The following is a 19,878-nucleotide window of genomic DNA, read 5'->3' on the forward strand; positions in this document are numbered from 1 at the left end:
AAGAAAAGAAAAATATGCCTTATGTAGTAAATATATCAAACAATTCATTCAAATAATTTCAGACTTACATGTTACTAAAGTAGCAGACTATGAGTTCTGCCAGCTTTCTATAATAGCTTCACAGAAAACTCTCCTTTATAATGAACACTTGATGGTTCTAAGAATGCAGTGAAACACAGCATGTATATAATAATATATCCACAAACAGAGAGCATGGAGTAGTGGTTTATAGCTCAGGCATCCGGATTTGGGGGAAACATTAGCTATTGAAATATGATAAAAATTCTAACAACACATATGTAAAAATTATTAGCAGAATTGTATGATATGACACATTTAACGTAAAGATCAGTAATTTAAACAAAGGTGAATAGCTTTTACTATACAAGAAACATGATGATATGGGGAAGAAAATCTGAAAAAATAAAGTATTACCCCAATCACATAAATAAGATAGTAATAAGGACGGTATGTAAGTTGCAAAGAATCCCTAATATTCTTTAGTTATCTACAATTTAGACCTGATACTAATATATTTTTAGTCTCAAGACCTATGTATTATTCAGTACATGAATATTTAAAGCCAATCTGCTTTGTAAATATAGCCTTGCTAGATTCCAGTTAACAATATCTTTTAAACATTTATTTATCTGTATGTTTTAGTGTTCATGTGTATGTGAGTACGTGTGCCATGGTATACATGTAGCAGTCAAAGGACAGCTTAGAGGTATCTGTGCTCCACTTTCTTTGTGACTAGGGCTTTTGCTGCTTGCTGCAAACAAACTGCCAGACTACAAAGGAACTCCAGACCAGCTGGCTCACAAACTTTAGAGTCTCCTGGTTCCACTTCCCATTGTCTAAAGCAATGAGATCACAGATGCACACCCTTTTATGCATCTGGATTTATGATGGGAAAATGAGTTTGGGCTGGCAGGCTTTGCAAGTAAATGCCTTCAACTGCTGAGACATCTCCCAGCTCTGTATCTTTTTCAGGTCTCCTTTTTTTTTTTTTTTAAATCAACACATCAATAAAGAGGAAACCACCAGAAAATTTAAAGATAAAAAAAAGAAGCAGCTCTTAGCTAGGCATGGTAGCACACTTTTATAACTCCTGTAATTGCACTTGTGAGAATGAGGGAGGTGGTTCAGGAGTTTAAGACTACTGACTTTAGCTACCTAGCAAGACCCTGTCTCAAAAACAGAAACAAAACAAAACAAAACACCTGTTCTTCTTCTTCCCTGGCTGACCTTTTTTCATATGTGAAATGTTGACCATTCTGGGCCTCTCACTAAAAGGAATACTTAAGACTGTTCAAGAAAACTGAGGCACCTGCCTCAGGGGGGAAAAGACCCCAAGTCAATTGCAGCAACAATTAAATGCTTTACTGGCTATTCAATAATATGAAGCATATTGTCAGGTGTGGTGGTGCACGCCTTTAATCCCAGCACTCAGGAGGCAGAGGTAGGAGGATTGCCATGAATTTGAGGCCACCCTGAGAATACAGAGTGAATTCCAGGTCAGTTTGGACTACAGTGAGACCCTACCTCAAAAAACAAAAACAAAAATGAACAAACAAAAAGAATATGTACTTATTTAAGTATGTCAAGTATCCTCTAATCTCTCAAATATTCTCTTCATATGAAACATCAAATTCCAGAAGCATACACACCTGTGAGACACCTGGTACAATTTTGGGGGGAAGGCAGGTGAAGGCAATGTCCCAAGACAATAACATTATAAATGCCACTAAATGGTAATAGTTTCAAAAATATGATATCAGAAGAACAATTCTGGAATTGTCACTACCTATAAATTTGCTTAAAAATCCTATGTGCAGTTGCCAATATTGCTATGTACAGCATCAAACTATAGAATTTCATGCCATCAAAAGGAATACCTATTTTGGAGCCAATATTTGCTTTGGTCCTTGATTAAATGAAACAAAAATACATTTCTTTTTGAGGTCCTAATTACCCTACAGTGAATACCAATAATCCTACTGAGGAGGACTCTCTGGGAAATGGGGATAGGAGAGAGGGGTTAAAAAAACTCAAACCTATGTAAAAACAATTATAAAAAAATAAAAATAACCTGGGTGTGGTGGCACACATCTTTAATCCCAACTTCGGGAGGCAGAGGTAGGAGGAATCATTGTGACTTTGAGGTCACCCTGAGACTACATAGTGAATTCCAGAGAAGCCTGGGCTAGAGAAACCCTACCTTGAAAAACCAAAATAAATAAATAAAAATAAAAAATTCATTCTATTAAATTTTTGAGAGAAGGTCTCATGTAGCCCAGGCTGGCCTTGAACTTTGTATACAGTTGAGACTGGCCTCAAACTGAACTCCAGATTCTCTTCTTTCCATCTCTGGAGTGTTGGATTTACAAGTATGTGCCAATCACATCCAGCAAAGAATATATTCTTACACAACAGGTCCTATTCTCTTGTTGTAGAAGAAATTTGAAAGCAAAACCAGAGCCAGATGATGCTCTAAAGCAGTTTCTACTGTGTAAGCTTTTACCAGGAGACAGCATGACCCCAAGTCTCCTTCCAATCTGTGCAGCTGCACCCTCCTTGTAATATGTTATTTGAATAGTACAAGCATAGGCAAACTCCCCTAAACTTCTGTAATTTTCCATTTGTAAACTAATACTGTAAAGAAAAGAACTCAAGGTGATATCAAATTGCCTGCCATATTGCCTATAAAACTTATGAGCCATTAGAGCTCAGTGCTCAGGCTTTGGAAAAGATTCTGTTGGGCCCATGGTAGTATGAAAATAAACATTACTTTTGATTCTCCACTCTGTTTCTGGTGCTGTTTCCATTGACACTCGCTTAACACCTTAGTTATATATTTACTTTTGGTTGTTCAAGGTAGGGTCTCACGCTAGCCAAGGCTGACCTGGAAATCAGTATGTAGTCTCAGGCTGGCCTCAAACTCACAGCAATCTCCCTACCTCTGCCTCCCCAGGGCTGGGATTAAAGGCATTCACCACCACACCTGGGCCCAGTTTTCAGCTTTTAATGGCTTCTATTTATAGTCTGTTTTTGTTTGCATTATGAGTTTTACTAGAACTTTTACATGTCCTATAAATCCCCAGTGTTATCTTCTATACTTAGAATCCAGATTTTGATAACACACACACACACACACGCCCGCCCACCCATAAGGCAACCGCACTCTAGCAGTTAAACAACATGGTAACTGTGAATGAGATACTACAGGGTGCACTTGAGGAGTATCACCTTGGGGGAGTTACTGAAATAATGAAGGTTTCTCAGAGAAGCAGCACAGAAGTGAGACATGAACAGTGTGTAAGAATTTCAGTTAGAGTTTAAGGCCATGAAAATATATGATATAGACAAGCAGGTCAAACAAGGTGTTTTACATTTCGCTCCCCTCTTCCCCCATTTAACAAATTCTTTCACATTTGACTCTGTATTTTCACCTTGTTTTGGTTGTGCTAGGGGTCAACCATAAAGCTTTGGGTGTACTAGGAAAGTGCTCTGCCATTTAACTGCACTTTAGCCTTTCATTACTATTTTAAAAAATTTTTATTTTATTTCAGACAGAGCGAGCAGGCAAGTGAGCAAGAGAGAACTGGAGCACCAGAGCATCAGCCACTGCAATGATACGACAGACACTTGCACCACCTAGTGGGCATGTGTGACCTTGCGTTTGCCTCACCTTTGCACATGTGGCAAACGTGGGAACTGGAGAGAACATGGGTCCTTAGGCTTTGCAGGCAAGTGCCTTAACCACTGTCTTAAGTCAACTCTCCGGCCCCATTACTATTTATTTATTTAAGAGACAGTGAGAAAGAGGCAGATAGAGAGAGAAGAGAATTGGAGTACCTGGACCTCTAGCCACTGCAAATGAACTCCAGACACATGTTACTACCTTGGGCATCTGGCTTACTTGGGTACTGGGGAATCAAACCTGAGTCCTTACACTTGCAGGCAGGCGCCTTAAACACTAAACCATCTCTCCAGCCCCTCATTACTATTTATACATTTTTATTTATTTGCAAGCAGAGAAAGAGAAATAGGGTATGCCAGAGCCTCCAGCCACTGTAAATGAACTTCAGACATATGTACCACTTTGTGTATCTGGCTTTACTGGGTACTGGAGAATGGAATTCAGGTCGTTAGGCTTTGCAGGCAAGTGTCTTAACTGAGAAACCATTTCTTTAACCCTTCATTACTACTTTTTTTTCTTTGAGGTAGCATCTCACTGCAGCCTAGGCTGACCTTTAATTCACTCTATAGTCTCAGGCTGGCCTCAAATTCATAGTGATCCTCCTACTTCTGCCTCTCGAGGGCTGGGATTAAACTGGCTTATTTTAAATATTTTTTTTTAATTTTATTTATTTATTTTGAGAGCAACAGACACAGAGAGAAAGACAGATAGAGGGAGAGAGAGAGAATGGGCGCGCCAGGGATTCCAGCCTCTGCATACGAACTCCAGATGCGTGCGCCCCCTTGTGCATCTGGCTAACGTGGGACCTGGGGAACCGAGCCTCGTTGAACCGGGGTCCTTAGGCTTCACAGGCAAGCGCTTAACCGCTAGGCCATCTCTCCAGCCCTAAACTGGCTTATGTTAAAAAATATTTTATTTTAACTTATTTGAGAGGGAGAGGGAAAGGGAAGGGGTGGGGGGGGAGAGAGAGAGAGAGGGAGAGAGAGAGAGCACGTGTGCATGAGAACTGCTGCAAATGAACTCCAGACACATGGGCCACCTTGTACATCTGGTTTATATGGGTCCTGGGGAATCGAACCTGGGTCCTTTGGCTTTGCAGCCAAGTGCTTAGCCATTAAGCCATCTTTCCAGCCCTTCATTACTATTTTTTAAAAAACATTTTATTATTTATTTATTGACAGAGAGGAGGAGGGAGAGAGGGAAAATACGGGCATGCCAGGGCTTCAAACCACTGCAGATGAACTCCAGACACTTGTGCCCCCTTGTGCATCTGGCTAACGTGGGTCCTGGGGAATGGAACATGAGTCCTTTTGGCTTTGCAGGCAAATGCCTTAACAGCTAAGCCATCTCTCCAGCTTTCATTACTATTTTTATTGGCTGTTTATTGAAAGAACTTAGTACACAAACAGTTAAGCTAATTTCTAGCCTGAGGGTTCAGAGTGCTTCTGACTACTCAATATTACTGACAGTTAGTAATGTAAAACAATTCTGGTAGCTATTACTCCTTAGAATTAGCAGTTATCAACATGTGTATGTGTGTGGTAAAAACAAACAAACAAACAGCAAAGAAAATACCAAAATAGTGTTTGTAAGTAACTGTTGAAGGAATTAGATGATTTTCATTTTGTTTGTATGTTGTTACATTTTTTAAGTTCTTAGCACAGCAGGTGTTATTATTTTTGTCACTAAAAATTGTGTTAATGTTCACGAATAGCTATAAAATAACACTAGTTTGATTTATTTTATACAAGATTTTTTTTTTATTTTATTTGAGAGTGACAGACACAGAGAGAAAGACAGATAGAGGGAGAGAGAGAGAATGGGCATGCCAGGGCTTCCAGCCTCTGCAAACAAACTCCAGACGCGTGCGCCCCCTTGTGCATCTGGCTAACGTGGGACCTGGGGAACCGAGCCTCGAACCGGGGTCCTTAGGCTTCACAGGCAAGCGCTTAACCGCTAAGCCATCTCTCCAGCCCCTAATTTATTTTAGACTTTAAACACAGAATTTAAAAAATATAAAGTTTTGATGAAAAGGTTAAAAAACACTACACCCTTTAACATCTTGTCATCACTTATCACAGTCAACAACTAAGTCTAACTCTTGTATTTTAAGTAAAAAAAAAAAAAAAAAAAGACATTATAAATCATGGTATTTTATCAGTTATATTGCTGAAAACAGTTAAATGTGAAGATAAAATATGAAACTTTGTAGATACGAAGCAAGTCTAAAATACGTTCCAATATCAACAGCTAATGACTTTTTTTAGTTTTAAAATTTAATTCAAAAAGACTTTTTTTTGGGGGGGGGCTTTCAAGGTAGGGTCTTGCTCTAGCCCAGGCTGACCTGGAATTCAGTATGTAGTTTCAAGATGGCTTTGAACTCATGGTGATCCTCCTACCTCTGCCTCCCAAGTGCTGGGATTAAAGGTGTACACTACCATGCCCATCAAAGACTTTTGTTTTTAAACATGTTTTCCAGGCTGGTCTTGAACTTGTGAGCTCAGTGATCCTCTTTTCTCAACCCACTAACAAGCTGAACCTCTGGGCACATGCTACTACCTAGCTCCAGACATGGAGGGAAGATGATCAAAGCTGTCCTGGAGATAAGTCCCTTCACATGCAGCAGAGCCTATGTCTAGTCAGGTAACTCAACATGTCCACAGAAAGTGAACTTTGTGTCCAGAGGATCCCAGAACATACCTTCAATTGTGAGTATCCCTCTGGGTTGGTCAAGTTAACTACAGATACAGAACCTTTTTTTATCAGGACTCCAGATCAAACCTGAAATGGGCTGGGTAGAAATATCACATTCTGCAGAAGGCTGACAGAACCTGCTACTCCCATTTCTACTCCCTCAGAATCTTTCTTTGACCATGGAATAGAGTATTGATACTTCCAGAAGTGAAGCTGCTGTTACTTCCAGCAGTTAAAAAGAGCTTTCTGTTCTGTGGCAGGTGTTGATCTGCCATACTGTAGATTTACGAAGTCTTTTTTGAAACAGAAGCAAAACTTTTGGTTGCATGCTGTGTTCTCATGTCAAAGACATGGAACTTTTCTTCCAGAGATGTAACTACTACCTTATTCATACTTAAGTCTTTTCTGTCAAACTCTAAGCTATACATCCCATTTTAATATTTGTTTCCTACTGCAGTGACATGTTTCTGAGATCAAGAAATTTGATATCCCCACTATACACATAGCCAGCACAAAAACACACCCTTCTTGATTATTAACACTGCCAAATACCACAGTCCAACAGTCTCATTTTCTCCCTGTGTCCCATGTTAGCAACAGGATCATCTTTTTGTCTTGAGTCCAATACCTTCATCTCAGCTGCCAGTCACAATCTCAGATGCTCTTTCCCTGAATCTTAGTCCACCTATACTATACCATCTATAATATTTCTAAGTTCTTTGTGGTCCTTTATATAATCTGGTTCAAATTCCCTATGTGAAGGCTTTCATCAAAATCTTCAACGACTATCTGCTGTAAAAATGCTACACCGAATGTTCCACATTTAATGAGTTAACCTTTCCAACAGCAAACACTGAGCAGGTGAGGCCCTTCTGTTGTATAGTATACTGAGCTGATGTTTGTTATTTCACAACCTGCCCTTCAGGGTCCACAGAGCAGGTCCACAGACATGCTAGACTGAGTCCTTTTTACACGTAGGTTGCTGAACCTTTTAGTAAGTCAAAGTTTATTTTATATAGCAACACTATTTTTATTTAGTAGTGTTTGTAATTATTTGAATATATTTTATATTTTATGAAAGTGAAAATTTCCTTATACTCATTACTAAGATAAAAATGGAAACTTATATAAAATAATAAAATCTTGGGCTGGAGAGATTGCTTAGCCATTAAGGCACCTGCCTACAAAGCCAAAGGACCCAGGTTCGATTCCCTAGGACTTACAAAAACCAGATGCACAAAGTGACACATGTGTCTGGAGTTTGTTTGCAGACTGAAGGCCCTGACATGCCCATTCTGTCTGTCTCTCAAATAAATAAATAAATATTAAAAAATAAAATAAAACCTTGATTCTTGAGCCGGGCATGGTGGTGCATGCATGTATTTCCAGCACTCGGGAGGCAGAGGCAGGAGGATCGCTGTGAGTTTGAGGCCACCCTGAGACTCCCTAGTGAATTGTAGGTCAGCTGAGCTAAACTGAAATCCTACCTTGGAAAACAAAAAACAAGAAACAAAAAACAAAAAACAAAAAACAACAACAACAAAATATTAATCCTCCTTCAGCAGCTCACTGAACTGAACCTGAAGATTGTTCAGTTATAAAGGAAAAGAAAATTAAGAGAACTAAGTTAAATTATATATATATGTAGTCCAGTGACGTGAAGATCAGTGATTCTGAACTTCTCAAACTCTTTAACAGTTTACCCTAGGTAAAGATAAAGTACATAAGTTCTGGCAGAAGGTACAGATGTTTGCTTTGCTATTTAGTAGATCAGTAACTTATTATTAGGGAGTAATACTCAACAAGGTTGTTATGAGGATCAAATGAACTAATTTATGTCAAGTGTTTGGCACTTATGCATGTCATATTAACTCACTGCTCATGAAAAAATAATGTATCATATAAACTTAATACCACCTAGTGCAGAATTGAATAAAACATATGCTAATTTAAAAAGCCTGAAATCTGGGCTGGAGAGATAGCTCCAGTGGTTAAAGGCATTTGCTTGCAAATTCTCCTGAAGGCCTGGATTCAGTTCCCCAGTACTTGTGCAAAACCACATGTACAAAGTGGTGCATGTGTCTGGAGTTCATTTGCAGTGGCAGGAGGCCCTAGCACACCCATTCTCTCTGTGTCTGCTTTTTAGTCTCTCTCACTCAAATAAATAAAATATGTTTTTTTAAAGATCCTGAAGTCCAATTGCTAACTTCATATTTGTTTAACTTTATACTTTAAGATGGGGGGGGGGGAGAATAATACAAGCTGCCTCCAGGTACTTATTTTGCATAACAAAAGGATATAATGGGGCAATAGAAACCACTAGATATAATAAATATATGCACATATAGACTTCTTCCACAAGTATAAGTTAGTGAGAGGACAGAAAAAACAAGAACAACAAAAAAATCTATTTTGGGGACACCAATATCCCATGAATTACTGTTTGGAGGAATTGAGACTTTTCATTATTATTTATTATAGTGATAGAGATGGAGCCCAGGGCCTCACATGCTAGGACGAGCTCTACCACCAAGCTACTAGCACATCTACCTTAAATATATGTTAGTTTCATTCTTGTTTTGAGATAGGGTCTTGCTACACTGTAGTTCATACTGGCTTCAAATTTACCATCCTCAGGCATCTGAGTATCTGGATTATAGGAATGCACTGTCAATATAGCCAAACTCGTATTTCCATACATGAAAACATTAATGAAATAAAAAATTAACATATTAATCATAATGGGCCACCATTTGTGTAAAAAGTTATTTTAGTACTCCTCACAGAATAAGGAAGGGAAGGCAGGAGCAACAACATTACATGCTTTCATTTGCTAAACGTAATTTAATGCTAGCATGTAATGACAAGTTTACAACTAAATAAGGAAATTTTTATTGATATTCATGAAAGTATATGAACCATCTCCCTTATCACTGTGTCCATTTTTAATGTTCAGGAAACTACTACATAGTGATGTTAATGCTAATATATTTGTCCAAGACCAAAAAGTTAGTAATTGGGGCCAGAGAGATGGCACTTGCTTGCAAAGCCAAAAGACCCAGATTCAACTCCCCTACTACCCACATAAAGCCAGATGCACAAGGTGGTACATGTGTCTGGAGTTCATCTGCAGTGCTTAGAGACTCTGACACAAACATTTTCTCTTCCTCTCTCTCTTTCTTTCTGGCTCTTTCTCTCTCAAATAATATAGTTGTTGGGCTGGAGAGATGGCTTAGAGATTAAGGTTCTTGCTTGCAAAGCCAAAGGAACCAGGTTTAACTCCCCAGGACCCAGATGCACAAGGTGGCACATGTGTCTAGTTTGTTTTGAGCGGCTGGAGGCCTTGATGCACCCATTCTCTCTCTCTCTGCCTCTTTCTCTCTCTCTCTCTCCCTTTCTCAAATAAATTTAAAAAATATGTATTAATAGACATAGTTTTTTAAAGTTAGTAATTGGCATAGCAAGTCTTCAAACCCAAACTTCTGTTACTCTAAAGCTGGTACTCACACACTTGTCATGCTACATTATTTATAAGAAGCACTGGCTATAGACACAAGTATCTAACAATCAATGTCAAACTTTGTGCCCTTTCTGTAAGCACTTCAATAAGTATCTTATCTTCATTTCATGATGAGTATTGAAAAAAACAATTCTGCCACAAAAATTTAGGCTCTAGAAAAGTATTATTTTATTTGAGAAAAACAGAGAGACACATATGAATGAAAGAATGTGTATGGGTGCACCAGGACCTTCAGCCACCATGAATGGATTCCATACACATGCCCCACCTTGTGTATCTGTCTTATGTAGGTACTGGGGAATCAAACCTTAGGCTTCACAGGCAAAAGCCTTGGCCATCTCTCTAGCCCTAGGAAAGTATTTTTTAATGAGATGTTTTAAAAATTCATTTACAAGCAAAGCAGGGAGGGGAAGGGAAAAGAACCAAGGCTGGGCATACTGGTGCACACATGAAATCCCAGTGCTTTATTTGAGAGCAACAGAGAGAAAGAGGCAGAGAGAGAGAGAGAGGGAGGGAGGGAGAGGGAGAGAGAGGGAGAGAGAGGGGGAGAGAGGGAGAGAGGGAGAGGGAGAGAGAATGGGTACGCCAGGGCCTCTAGCCACTGCAAACAAACTCCAGATGTGTGCGACCCCTTGGGCATCTGGCTAACATGGGTCCTAGGGAATTGAGCCTTGAACCGGGATCCTTAGGCTTCACAGGCAAGCGCTTAACCGCTAAGCCATCTCTCCAGCCCTATAAGTCATTTTTAAATTCAGAGATGGACTAGGTATATAAAAAAGATATGAAGCAATACTTTAGTGGTCATTAATAGTTTCATTTAAAAATATTTATTGGGGGGCTGGAGAGATGGCTTAGCAGTTAAGCATTTGCCTGTGAAGCCTAAGGACCCCAGTTTGAGGCTCAATTCCCCAGTACCCACATAAGCCAGATACACAAGGTAGCACATGCATCTGGAGTTCGTCTGCTGTGGCTGGAAGCCCTGGTGTGCCCATTCTCTCTCTCTCTCTCTCTCTCCCTGTCTCTCTCTGTTGCTCTCAAATAAATAAACAGCAGGGCATGGTGGCACATGCCTTTAATCCTAGCACTTGGGAGGCAGAGGTAGGAGGACAGCTGTGAGTTCGAGGCCACCCTGAAACTACATAGTAAACTCCAGATCAACCTGGGCTATAGGTAGACCCTGCCTTGAATCCCTCCCCCAAAAAAATTAAAACCAGAAAAATAGAGAGATAGGTAAAGAGAATAAAAAGTCACTCTAATGGGGAGGGGATATGATGGAGAATGGAATTTCAAAGGGAAAAGTGGGGGGGGGGGAGGGAGGGTATTACCATGGGATATTTTTTATAATTATGGAAAATGTTAATAAAAATTGAGAAAAAAGTCACTCTAAAATAATCCCAAAACCCAAGAGAACCATATTTATAGTTTATTTAATAAAGTATTAAAATTGTGCTGGAGAGATTGACTTAGCAGTTAAGGAGCTTGCCTGTAAAGCCTAAGGCCCCATGTTTAATTCCCCAGTATCCATGTAAAGCCAGAAACACAAGATGGCACATGTGTCCGGAGTTCATTTATAGTGGCTAGAGGCCCTAGCATACCATTTTCTCTCTATCTGTCTTTTTCTGTCTCTCTCAAATAAATTATATAAAAAAATTTAAAACATTAAATTTTATTTATTTGATTTTAATTAAGGTAAAGCTAATGAAGTAAGTTTCTAAACTTCAGATCTGTCCTCCCCATCCTTATAAATTACAAACTTATTATTATCATTTAAGAAATCATGTCCATATACTCTATGAATAGCCTAAAATCATGCTGTATTTAATTTCCTGCATACCTAATCTATAACAACTCCTGTAATTTTTGTCTTTTTCCTTGTTCGTTGGGACAAAAATACCTTCATATTATTATTAACACAACACAGTAAACTCTGGTAAGAATTTAATTATATATTACCTATTAGGATCCATTTAAGGGTCTCTTGCCACTGCAAACCCATGCCCAATGCATGAGCTACTTTTTAAAAAAATCTTTTATTTATTTGAGAGTGACAAGGAGAAAGAGAGAGAGAGAGAATGAATGAATAGGCACGCCAGGGCCTCCAGCCACTGCAAATGAATTCCAGACAGGTGTGCGCCCCCTAGTGCATCTGGCTATCGTGGGTCCTGGGGAACTGAGCCTTGAACCGAGGTCCTTAGGCTTCACAGGCAAGCACTTAACCTCTAAGCCATCTCTCCAGCCTGATGAGCTACTTTTTTTTTTTTAAGTTTTATTTATTTGAGACAGAGACAGAGACAGAGATAATTGGGCATGCCAGAGCCTCCAGCTACTGCAAACGAGCTCCAGACGCATGTGCCCCCTTGCGCATCTGGCTTATATGGGTCCTAGGGAATTGAATGAGGGTCCTTTGGCTTTGTAGGCAAACGCCTTAAGCACTAAGCCATCCCTCTAGCCCATGAGCCACTTTTTACATCTGTCTTTACATGGGTGCTGGGAAACTGAACCTGGACCAACAGGTTTTGCAAGCAAGCACCTTTAAGAGACATCTCCACAGCCCCAAGATTCCCTCACCTTGTTTTCATTTGTGAAACAGGGTCTTACTATGTAGCCCAGGCTGGCCTTGAACATGTAATCTTCCTGTTTCCCAAGAGCTGGGATTAAAGCTGACTGCAATCACATCTGACAGAAATTTTCTTGATAACATTTCCCAAACAATTCTCTGATGTTCTCTTCTAGGATATGCCAAATGCTTCTTGCTATCATTCTGTTTTTTTTTTTTTTTCCCATGAAAATCTGATTTAGGCACACACACATACATACATACATACTATGGTGATTTGATTCAGGTGTTCCCCATAAACTTAGATGTTCTGAATGCTAGTCTCCCCAACTTATGGCAATTGGAAATTAAAGCCTCCTGGAAGTGGTGTATTGTTGGGGGCGGGCTTACAGGTGTTATTGCCAGTTTCCTCATGCCAGTGTTTGGCATACTCTCTTGTTGCATTGATCACCTTATGTTGGCCAGGAGGCGATACCCACCCTCTGCTCATGCCATTGTTTTCCCCTGCCATCATGGAGCATTCCCTTGAGTCTATAAGCCAAAATAAACCCTTTTTCCCCAATAGCTGTTCTTGGTTGGGTGATTTCTGCCAGCAATGTGAACCTGACTACAACACGTAATACATACATACATTTTCCAGTGATGTTTCCTTATTTCAGGAAGTTTACAGGATATTAGAAAAAAAAAAAAAAAGAGCCGGGCGTGGTGGCTCATGCCTTTAATTCCAGCACTCGGGAGGCAGAGGTAGGAGGATCACCGTGAGTTTGAGGCCACCCTGAGAGTACATAGTTAATTCCAGGTCAGCCTGGGCCAGAGTGAGACCCTACCTTGAAAAAACAAAAAACAAAAAACAAAAAAAAGTCTTCCCAACCCTCGGGAGTCAGAAGTAGGATTGCTGAGTTTGAGGCCAGCCTGAGACTACATAGTGAATTTCAGGTCTTTACTAGCAGACCTGGTCTAGACCTGGCCTACCTTAAAAAACAAAAAGAAATCAAAAGCAAGTAAACAAACAAAAAAAATCTTCATCCTTGATTTTGTGATGTGTCTAGTTCACGTGCTCTCTCTCTCTCTCTGCAACTATTTTTAAAAATACTTATTTAGTGGCTGGAGAGATGGCTTAGTGGTTAAGGTATTTGCCTGCAAAGCCAAAGGACCTCGGTTCAATTCCCTAGGAACCACGTTAGCCAAATGCACAAGGTGGCAAATGCATCTGAAGTTCATTTGCAGTGGGTGGAAGCCCTGGCGTGCCCATTCTCTCAGCCTCTTTCCCTCTCTCAAATAAATAAATAAAAATAAAATATTGAAAAATATTGTAAAAATTATTTATTTATAAGCAGACAGAGAGAGTGGGAAAGACATAAAGAGACAGAGCTGAAAGGGATGCGCAAGGGCCCCTTGCCACTGCAAACGAACTCCAGACACATGAGCCACTCTGCAGCTGGCTTTATGTGGATACTGGGGAATTAAACCTGGGCTTTAAGGCTTTGCAGCAAGCACCTAAATCACTGAGCTATCTCTTAGTCCCACTTTGTGCATCTGGCTTTATGTTGGTGTATGGTTTTTTGAAACAGATCTCTCTGTAGCCCAGGCAGCCTTGAATTTGCAGTAATCCTCCTGTGTCCTAAGTGCTGGAATTACAAGCGTGAGCCACCACACCCAACTTAGTAATTTATTTTTTAATGGAAGTAAAGAGAAGTTGAAACACATGCAGAGGGACTAAGAGATAACTCATTGATTTAGGTGCTTGCTACAAAGCCTTAAAGCCCAGGTTTAATTCCCCAGTATCCACATAAAGCCAGCTGCAGAGTGGCTTGTGTGTCTGGAGTTCGTTTGCAGTGGCTAGAGGCCCTGGTGAGCCCTCTCTTTCTAACTAGGAAATAAAAATAATTACACAAACAAACATAGACAAAGCATTTACAAGCTGAGCATGATGGCACAGGTCTATAATTCCAGCATTTGAGAAGTGGATCAGGAATTCAAAGCCATTCTCTATTTGAGACCTTGTTTCCAAGAAAACCAACAAAACAGAGAAAAGCCCTTTGACCTAAACACAGAAGTCTTTCTTCAATTAAAGAGTATTTTCTTTCCACAGTTGTTCTTTTTTTTTCCTTTTTTTGCAATACAATAATGTAAGTCCTGCTCATTTTTTTAAAAAATTATTATTTACTTGAGAGAGAGAATGAGTCTGGGCATGCCAGGGCCTCTTGCCATTGAAAGCGAACTCCAGATGTATGCAACACCACTTTATGCATCGACCCTTACATGGGTACTGGGTAACTGAACCCAGGCAGGTAGGCTTTGTAAGTCAGGGCCTTTAACCACTGAGAAATTTTGTCAGCCCCAAGCTTTTTTTCTTTTTCTTTAATGTCACTTTTTGTTGCTATGATTGGTGGTGCCATTGTTCTGTTTTCCCAGGACACTGAGAAGTACCCTTCTTCCAATGTTACAAGTAATCTTCAGGATCAACTGTTCTGTCTGCTCATCTTGGACCTTCTCTTTCATTCAAGTGTTTTTCCTCAAATCTCTACATTCCTTTTCAGATAGAGAAAGGGAAAAGCTATTTATTGAATAGTTTTGTGGAGAGGTCTAGCTGAATTATCTGTGGAGATCTCTAACATCATTCTTGTGGCTGAAACACTACCTAAGGATCTGAGATTCAGAGACACTCCGGGCCCTTCTTAAATAGAATGTTTCAGAACTGCGGCAGATCTCTTCAATGCCTATTTTGAGTGTCTCCTTTGTTCTGCAATAATTTACCAACCACAACCAATGTATGTAAGAATTATTTATGTACATACAACTTATTTATCTAACATTAGGAAAAAAATGCTTGTTTTAGGAAACAAATTTTGATGGCTTTTATAACTTAAATTGAACAAGAAACGTAGTTTACAGTATTTGGTAATTTCATGCAGTCACTTTTTTTTTTCTTTTCAAACTGGGTTCATGCATCACAGGCTGTTTTTGTAGCCAAGATGACTTTTAATTTCTAATCATCCTGCCTATACTTGCCAACTGCTAAGATTACAGGTGTGTTCCTACCACACCTGGTTTACTAGGTGCTGGGGATTGAACCTGGATGTCTTGCATGTTACCAACTAAACTACACAGCCAGCCCTTCACAATCTCTTCTAAACTCACATTTCTAAACCTCAGTTTTCTAAAGTAAATGTTAAGTGTTTTAGTTCTACTTTGTAATAGGAAAGTAGTCACATATCTATTTGGAAATACACCAATAAGAATTTATTTTCTTTTACTTTATTTCTACAAAATAGATACTGATAACAGAACTATTATTAAGAGTTTTGGTGAACTAAAGAGGGAAAAGAATATGATCAACTGCTAAGAATGCTAAGTTTAAAAGTAAAATCTATATTAGAAATCAACTGCTTCTTGGACTTTTGACTAAGATCAAGTATAACAGTTGTTCTAATCATAATAAAATCAAGGACCATAGAACTTTACATATGTCCCTCAATTAATCATCATACAATTCCTTTTTACTAAATGGTGACACAGAAATTGATTTTATAAATTTCTTTGTCTGAAAATAAGTATCAGCACAAAAATTTTGACGTCACTAAAGGAAACTGACAAAATTACCCAGTGTCAAATACTCCATCATAAATATACACATTACATGGAGGTCCTTTTTAATTTTTTTCCGAGGTAGGGTCTCACTCTAAGCCCAGGCTGACCTGGAATTCACTATGTAGTCTCAGGGTGGCCTTGAACTCATGGTAATCCTCCTACCTCTGCCTCCCAAGTGCTGGGATTAAAGATGTGTGCCATCATGCCCAGCTACATGGAGGTCCTTTAATGATAACTGGATAAAACATTTTTCTTCAGGCAAGATAACTTAAGTTGAGCTCATTTAAATGCATGCATATATAATTTTTTTTTCCGAGATAAGGTCTCACTCTAGCTCAGGTGGACCTGAAATTCACTATGTAATCTTAGCCGGTGGACTTGAACTCATGGTAATTCTCCTAACTCTGCCTCCTGAGTGCTGGGATTAAAGGCGTGCACCATCACACATGGCTTATAATTAATATTTTAAGTGAAAATTCTTCTTATAGGGTTTTGCCCAAATGTATGTTTTATATAGTTTAAATCTTAAACATTTAGTAATATCTCACTACTATAATTATGTGACAGACTCACTTTAAGTTGTCAGGCAGTGGCAGAAATTCAGTTTCTAAAGAAAATCATCAAGATAGCATTTTTAAACATCAAAAAAAAAAAAAAACCTAGTTAGGTTTGGAATTTGCAATAATGTTACACTTTCTAGGCATATGACTTTAATTTTTTTTTTTTTTTTTGGTTTTACAAGGTAGGGTCTCCCTCTAGCTCAGGCTGACCTGGAATTCACTATGGAGTCTCAGGGTGGCCCTGAACTCATGGTAATTCTCCTACCTCTGCCTCCCAAGTGCTGGGATGAAAGGTGTGCACCACTATGCCTGGCACTTTAAATTTCTTAACTACTATATTAACATGTGCTTTAAACAGAGCACTCTGCAGACTATTACTCTATATAGCAAAAAATAAAGACTTATGTTATACTGCTTTGCAACTATTTAAGCACATATTTATTTTCATATATATGTGTATGTATGTGTTCATGCACATAAAATTAACAAATTAAAAATACAAAACATTATTTTATAGACACTACTAAATAGTAAAATTTTGCAAAGTTAGGTAATTTAGGCATTCGTAATTTTTTAACCTTCACTTAAAATTTTATATAAATTTTTCATTAACAAATACTTCATCTGGAATTAAAATTTCTTTGGCTTTTAGCCAAATATGTTGATATATATTTAGATACTCTAAAAACACTCTTCCAGTAGTTCTTATACTTTAAGGTTAAAGGTTTTCTTTTAAATTTCTTCCTATTTATGTTAAACTGTTAACATCACATAATCCATTTCATTAAAAATCTGATACATTATGACTTAAATATTTATTTGGATCTCATTTTTAATTGTTATAAATTTATGTAAGCACAGTTCTTGAAATATAAACTGAGGGAATGAGTGTCACAAATTGTAACAATATCTTTATGATATAATAATATTAATTTACTATTCTAACATTGAGACAAAGATTCTAAATACTGGTTGCTTTTGTATATTTAATGATAAAGAAAATGCACTAAAGTAAAAACTACTTAGTGATAGTTTATTTTTTCAAAAGTTCCCTAATTTGTAATATAACAGACTCTAAAAGTACTTTATTACAAAAGAGCATTATTTAGGCTAAGTTGAAGCATATAGGTGAGTAAAGTTTGTAGTAGCTTAAAAACAAGGCTAAATTACCAGTAAAGACCGGATAAAAGAAAGTAGCTTTTATAACAATGGCTGGTATGTTAAAATTTGTCCAGTATATGGCTCTTCTAAAATGATAAAACCAGACATAACAAAGTTGTTAACAAAATCTCTACTTTGGCATTTAGTGAGTCTTAGAAAGAATGGAGGGAGCCCTGTGCAGCACACTTCTCCAATATTATAACTATGGTTTATGAAGATCTAGCTTTGAATCGGACTGAAGTCTCAGCATGACAGCATGAAACAATTATTTGTAGCAAACACTATCATTAATTAGGCAAGATTTTTGTATAGGATGATAATGTTGAGTAAGACTGAAAAAGGGGCAGAAATTAGGAGACATAAGCACTAAAGAATTATGCAAATTTAGAGGAATCACACATTTATATACAAATAAGCTGAGGAAGTAGGGTATCTACTTCTGCAACAATGCCATGAATTTCTGCTAAAAATGACATAAAAGTGCTACTCAAAGTGTATTACTCCACTAAGGAAAGCCAGTATGTTTATTAAAGTCTTATGAATGAGGACCTTGCACCAAAAGCAGAAATCAATATGTCATTATGCACACAGCTTCTATCAGCTGACATTTTTCCATAGCATTTTTTCCCTAATGAGAAAGAAAGCCGTCCACTGATTTACAATCTGGCATGAGTTCCTTAACCTAAGGACTGGTAAAGAGTTTATAGCCTAGCTTCTCTGAGCAGCACTGACATATAATACCATGCCTAATGGAATAAATCCTATATGGAATATAGATACACACATACACATATAGGAATATATATACACATATACATACACACATATATGATACTGTTTTATTTACCCCAAGGTTACTAAATTATGAAATTCAGTCTTAGTTAATCTCTAACTTTGCAATACTTAAAGTGTATCTGTCACATAGATGATGATGTATCAGATAGGTATGGATTCTATGGGAATTTGCACATGTAAACATCTCTGGGAAGTTAACATGTTCCAAATTTATATTGGCTTAAGTCTGATAAGGTTTTGTTTAATAAGGACCTCATGTGAATTAAAGAATAAATTTGGGTATTTTCATCAGTCTTTTCAGCAACTCCAAAATCTTTGTATGATACTTACTGATAATTTTTGCATCATCCCTTGAGGCACTTTGATCAAGCAATAATTCAGGCACATTCACCATGTGGAAAATAAATATTCTGAAAAATCAATACATAGCTGATGAAATAGCTATATACACATGAGATAGTATTAGTGAGAAATCAAAAAGGTCCCAGAGGATTTGTTTTACTCTAATGAAACATGTAAGTTCAAATAAAGTATCTTCCATGGAGAAAACTTGTTGCAGTAAGCTGTTCTATTGGAAAGTTTAACAAAAGCTACTTTTCAGCAGCTAAAGTTTTCTGAAGAATAAAAATTGAAGAGTTTTCAGCCATAATAGAAATAACAGTATCAAAGTGTTCTGTTTTTCAATCTTCCTTCCTCATGAAAGACCACACACTAAAATCCTGACAGTACAAAAGATCTGAAACTACTTTTAGTTTATATATATATATATATATATATATATATATATATATATATATATATATATATATATGTATGTATATATTTATAAATCTATTAGCAGTAGAAACTGATAGGAGTTAGTATCTCCATTGTCTCAATCAGCTCTACTTTCAGTGCTTAAACAATGTCTACTATATAAAAAGTACTCCAAAATAAGGTAGAATAATGAGATGAAGGAAAACAGGGGAAAGGTGCTTAGGGTGCTCCCAAGCATATGACTGACAAACAGATGTGTGATGTTACTATTCAGATAGGGAAAAAAAAAAAAAAAACCCACAAAGAGTTCAAATGGAGAAAAAGTTTTATTTGTGCATGTTGATTTTTGAGTCTGGGGTTGAGAGAAATTTTTGAAAGTCTTCACCATATAAATAAATGATAGTTAAAATGTTGAGGGTGTGTTAAACTTGTTTGCAGACTATGTGCAGCAAGAAAAGAGTGTTCAATAAGTGAAATCTTTGAGAAAACTGACATGGGTGTAAAGGGAGGAAATGAAGATGAGATTCTATAAACTTTGAAG

The 19,878-nt window shown here is 37.9% G+C and overlaps 1 protein-coding gene and 1 pseudogene across 4 annotated transcripts in view; both read right to left on the reverse strand.

The window, feature by feature from the left end:
• The window catches only part of Ankrd12 (ankyrin repeat domain 12), a 194,569-nt gene that overhangs the window by 25,821 nt on the left and 148,870 nt on the right, over positions 1 to 19,878 (reverse strand). The gene's annotated exons all lie outside the window — the stretch shown is intronic.
• Positions 6,438 to 7,219, reverse strand: LOC105943909 (annotated as a pseudogene).

This window comes from Jaculus jaculus, chromosome 2 (assembly GCF_020740685.1).
Source record: "Jaculus jaculus isolate mJacJac1 chromosome 2, mJacJac1.mat.Y.cur, whole genome shotgun sequence".
NCBI lineage: Eukaryota > Metazoa > Chordata > Mammalia > Rodentia > Dipodidae > Jaculus > Jaculus jaculus.